Source organism: Oryctolagus cuniculus, chromosome 1, assembly GCF_964237555.1.
Source record: "Oryctolagus cuniculus chromosome 1, mOryCun1.1, whole genome shotgun sequence".
NCBI lineage: Eukaryota > Metazoa > Chordata > Mammalia > Lagomorpha > Leporidae > Oryctolagus > Oryctolagus cuniculus.
The window spans coordinates 216,632,067-216,637,547 of record NC_091432.1 but is presented as its reverse complement, the minus strand read 5'-3'; the positions used below and the strand labels follow the sequence as shown (position 1 = coordinate 216,637,547).

The 5,481-nt window shown below is 53.4% G+C and overlaps 1 long non-coding RNA gene across 2 annotated transcripts; it reads right to left on the bottom strand.

Annotated features, from left to right (window-relative positions):
• Positions 1 to 279: 279 nt before the first annotated feature.
• Positions 280 to 5,107, bottom strand: LOC138846757 (uncharacterized). 2 transcript variants are annotated; one of them, XR_011384295.1, is made up of 3 exons: positions 4,975 to 5,107; positions 2,306 to 2,396; positions 280 to 1,753 (listed from the first exon to the last, which is right to left on the bottom strand). It is a non-coding gene; the product is annotated as an uncharacterized lncRNA (long non-coding RNA). The 2 variants fall into 2 exon arrangements; XR_011384296.1 differs by having other exon boundaries at positions 1,640 to 1,707.
• Positions 5,108 to 5,481: the final 374 nt, after the last annotated feature.

The window sequence follows — 5,481 nt, the reverse complement described above, 5'->3', positions numbered from 1 at the left end:
CCCAGGGCTGTCTGGCCCTCCCCTGACAACTCAGTGTGTGAAGGTGACAGCATCATCCCGCACAGGACCCAGGGAGCTCCAGCGGCAGAGCTCAAATCCCGGGCCCTGCAAATACTGGGAGGGGAGTCGCTCTCCCACCCCCACGGGATCCCACCCAGTGCTGGGCTGCCTGTCCCCTAGGACAAACCTCAAGTTCAGACTCGGCAAGGAAGTCCGGGGCTTTTCTGGGATTTTGAAGACCTTCACGATTTGGGCGTTTTTAGTGTTTATGTATTCACGTTTATTTGAACAAATGAGGCTCTTATCAAGACATACAGTTCTAGAGATCCATAAGTATTAATAATTTTGCATTTACATATAGAAATGTATAGATCTGTATCTTCGTTTATGTAGGGAGAGACTTTCTGTATTTGTCTTCCTGTTTTCATTGCCATGCTTTTACTATAGTGGTCTCACAGATTTCTTATATGAATTTCTCCCCAAGTGCAATGAGCAAATCTGATTACTTAGAGAATTTTTATGGTTGAAAATGGAAGTTGTCCATCCCTTTATTTATACGACATGGTTCTCCATGTGGGACAATAGATTTCCTTAATTTATGTGTCTGTTATTAAAGTGATTTATTTTCCCAATTCAAATTTTCTTGTTTTCACTCTGTTTGCTCAACCTTAAAACACATAGGCTGCGCCTGGACTAATGTCTGGATTGTAATTCCTATTCATTTTGCATGTGCTTTAGGTCAGCTTGACCCCAGCAACCTCGTGCTCCTCCACCCCTCCTTGTGGATTTTGCCTTTATAAACTCTGTTGCTTGACTTCGGGGTCCAGAGCTCTTTAGGGCCTGAGCCGCTCTCCACTGCCAGCGAGAAAGGACTGTCAGATTTCATCAGTGTAGCGCTCCTCTGTGAGCACTCGCTCAGACGCAGCATTCCTGGAGATTACTGGGAGAATTGTTTTTCATTTATTTGAGATGTAGAGCTCCAGAAAGAGAGGGCGAGACAGAGAAGAAGGTCTTCCATGTGCTGCTTAGTAGTAGGAACTGTCAGCACGGGGAGCTCACAGCAGAGTGGGAATCCCGCCTCTCCTCCAGGATTCAGCGGGAAGTGCTCCTGGCGTCCCAGTGAGGTCGCACCCAGCACCATGCGCCAAAGACTGCTTCAGGTTCCAGGACCTGAGGGAAATACCCACTTCTCAGAGGCATCCGAGACTTCCATTGAATTGGACCTTTCCTGTATTTTGGAGACTCCTTGGGTTCTTCAGATGAAACAAGCGGTAAATAGATGCATATCAGTGCCTGGTACTGGCATGGACCTGTGTGAGTTCCCGTGTGTGTATGTAGGTAGAGAGAGAGACATTAGATTTATATTCCTGGTTTCATTGCCCTGCAAGGAACGTCGTGGGGCTGGGTTTCTCTACTTGTGACTTTCTCCCTGGTGGCCACTGGGCACCTCCCCGGATCCCACTGGAAGTCCCAGGAGCCAACTGGATCTTTGGGGAAATGTTATTGTTGAGAGGGAAACACGGCCCTGTATGAAACATGATTGTGTTCTCCATGTGGAGCAATAAAGTTCCCTCACATTTCAAACCTGGTACCTGGAGTCGCTCTAGTTCTCCAACTCTGTGCATGCGCTTGCATTCTTTCTGCAGTGTGTTCCGGCGATTTTCTCTGTAGAGACTGTGTCTGCTCTGGTGGATGCACGTGTGGCTCCTCACACAGTCATAGAATGTTGAAAAATGTACACACACATTAGGAACTGTGTCAATAAGTTGGCATATTTCAGTTTTTAATGAGGAGTTTATATGTTTGTTAAGGGGTAGAGTTGCAGAGAAAGGGAGAGAGAGAGAGAGCAAGGACGTCCATCTGCGGGTTCACTCCCAAGTGGCTGGAACAACCAGAGCTGAGCTGATCTGAAGGAAGGAGCCAGGAGCTTCTTCCAGTCTCCAACATGGGAGCAGGGGCCCAATCATTGGGGCATCCTCCACTGCTTTCCCAGGCCGAAAGGAAAGAGCTGGATGGGAGCTGAGCAGCCAGAATTTGAAGCAGCTCCATAAGGGACGCCAGCCCTGCAGGCTGAGATTTGTCTCCTGTGCCACAGAGCCGCCCCAGATGGGAGATTTCTGTCAGCCACTGAGCAATCATTACCCGACCCTGAGCCCTCCTGTGCCACCTCTGCTGACCGTACAGCACTTCTCTCTGACACTTACACTAAGCTGTGGATCTCCTGTTCTCAAGGTGTTGGGCACACTGGGAAAGAGTTCTATGTGCTCTGCACACCACTCCTTTTCCTACCTTACTCACTACTTACCCTTTGAAAGGAATGGGCGACCAGCAGAGAATAAAGAAGCATGTTCTCTAAGGCTTCCTGGCCTAGAAACGGTGGGACAATCGATGTGACCCTGGGAAGGATGGGAAACACAAGATTGGTTGAGACAGGGAGAGTTTGTGAGGAGTCTTGGTGAGGTCCAAATTCCTGCTTCCCAGGCCGTTTCTTCAGGGGTGGAATTTGCCTGGGGGCAGCTCTGTGCATAGGAGGTATAGGCATGGCCTGCAGTCACGCAGCCCATGTGTGGGTCCTGCCTGTTTCTCTCCCATCCTGTCCCCTGCTTATGCACCTGGGAATGCAACGGAAGATGATCCACGTCCTTTGCTCCCACCCACATGGGAGGCTCAGAAGAAGACCCTGAGCCCTGCTTCATCCTGGCCCAGCCTGGCCATTGCAGCCAATCTGGGTGTGAGCCAGCAATGAAGATCTCTCTCTCCCTTTCTTAATTAATTGTATTCAAGGCATAGTAATTTATCCAATTACCTATACACAGATTCAGGAACATTGTCATACTCCCTAGCCTTCTCTCCCTGCAACACACACTCCCACATTCCTTCTTCCTCCCTCTCCTAATTCCAGTTCTAATCTTTTAAAGATCTATTTATAGTAAACCTAACGTATGCATGGAAGAGCCCACTTTGTCTCTCAGACCCGGATTTCCTGCTCTTTCACTCTCCCTTTCTTCATTCCAATAAAGAAATCAATAATCCTTTTAAAGCAACAGTGAAATCCTGTCTAGTTCACTCTCACGCATGGATCACATGTTCATGCCAACGTCCTTCCAGAAAACTGCCTACGTGTATGATGTGTTTTGTTCTTTACCTCTATTGGAACAGCTGTAATTTGACATTAGTCTCTAGAGTTCGAATATGATTTAGTTTTCCAAATCCTGACGATGTGTAAATCTCAGAGGCAGGGTCATTAACTGAGGGGGACCCTTGATCTGACTGGGGGGTGAGAAACACTGGGCCTTGGACATGATGGGATTGGACTGTGGGTTGTGTTGATTCCTCAAGGAGCACCAGTGAGGATTTAGAAGGAGACCACGGGACATGGAGAGTGGGAAGTCCTCCTCGTCTCTGTTCCTGCATCACTGTGACAAAGCACTGGCCCCGTGGCTGAATGCCCCTGCTGCCTGTGCCTGGCATGGCATGAATTCAGAGCAGGGTCACACTGTTTGCGCCCACGTGACCACAATGGCAGAGCTGGGCAGTTGCCACAGACACTGCATGAGCCAGAGTCCCCCTGTCTCCCTGAGGGGAGAAGGCTCTCTGTTCTCTGACATACAGCACACAGAGCAGACACACAGAGACAAGAAAACTTTGTGTGGGGGTTGGGACAGAATGGGCCCCACCCTAAGAATGGAGAAAGTCCTGGTAAATTTTGACAGTGGAAGGACCATAGAGAGGCTGGCAGGCAGACCAGGGGGGCGAGTCTGATCCCAGGGAGCCAGTGCCACCATCAGAGCCGCCCCCACCCGGCCAGGCGCCCTCTGAGCCGGCTACTCCTGCGCAGGAAGTACTGGCAGAGGCTGCCCACAGAGCCCTGATGCCCGGGTGTCCCCTGCATTGTCACCTCCCGCAGGGGGAACTCTGGGAGAGGGGCCACGTGCAGGGCTGGGAGGAGCAGGGCCTGGGGCCTGGCAGGGCACAGAGGGGACGGCGTGGCTCTTTCTATGGAAACCCAGCACCCTGGAGCAAAAGCAGTGCCACCCCCCTTCCCCTCCAGGAAGCAGCACGAACCTGACCGGCTGCCCAGTGAGTTAGTCACCCATGAGAGGGGCAGCCCAATGCAAAACGTATCCTGAATCCCCCCCTCCCCGCCACGATGCACAAACCAACAGCATTTTTTTTTTTTTTTTTGACAAGCAGAGTGGATAGTTAGATAGAGAGAGCCAGAGAGAAAGGTCTTCATTTTGCCCTTGGATCACCCTCCAATGGCTGCCACGGCTGGCATGCTGCCGCCGGCGCACCGCGCTGATCCGAAGGCAGGAGCCAGGTGCTTCCCCTGGTATCCCAAGGGTGCAGGGCTCAAGCACTTGGGCCATCCTTCACTGCCTTCCCGGGCCACAGCAGAGAGCTGGCCTGGAAGAGGGGCAACCGGGACAGAATCCGGTACCTCTAGGTGGAGGATTAGCCTATGGAGCCGCGGGGCCGGCAACACCAACATTTTAAACACACACAGGACCCCACCACCCGGCTGCCACACCCTAAGCCTCGCACACCTGCAGGGGCGGTGGGCAACACTGGCGGGCTGAGTCCACACAGCCCGGGAGGCTGGCGTGCAGGAGGCAGGTTCTTCCCGCCAAGGGTTCCTGACCGCCTCACCACACCCCGCCGGGGCTCTGCACTCTACCCGGGTCCCAGGCTCTCAGCACGGAGGCCCCGTGCTCTCAGCCCACAGTGGGGCTGCGGGCAAGGACACCGCCCCTTCACACAGGGGCCGCCATCGCCAGCACCGCTGCCGGCCTTGGAATATACCAAGACGCTGACCTGCCACCAACCTGCCCCTGCCTGCGCTGTGTGGCCCAGCAAAGCGACCCTGGCCATTCGGACAGCGACCGAGGGAGCGTGGGCCGCGCCCCTGATGGAAATCTCACGTCCCCAGCGCGACCCTCGAACTCTGGTGCCCTCCCAGGGGCCGCAAGGAACCTTGCGAGGGAAGACCCAGCAGCGCCCGAACCTTTCCAAGTTCTGAGTTTGGGTAAATGAGATGGCTTGGCGCCGCCCTGAGCCATCCCAGGCTGAGAATGTGGACGCAGCGCCCAGGTGTGCGGGAGCTAAACTGTGGTGGTGCGCAGGCCCTTGGCGAGGAAGGTGGGTCAGCGGGCGAGGCGCGCGCCCCCTGCCGGCCGTTGTTGCCCAGAGTTGAGCGCGCTCTCCGGTGCGCGGTGTCTGCTCGCCCCCTAGCGGCTGGCCCCGGGAGACGCCTTGCAGATAGAAAGTGCAAACATGAGACTTGGTTTTTATTTGTAGATCTATTTTACTTATTTGAGAGGCAGAGAGAAAAGACAGAGAGAGGCAGAGACAGAGAGACACAGAACTAACTCCCATTCACTGGGTCACTGCCCAGATGCCCAGTAGAAGCTGGGAGCTAGGAGCCCAATCCAGGTCCCCCAAGTGAACCACCACCTCCTGCTTCCAAGGTGTGTGTACTAG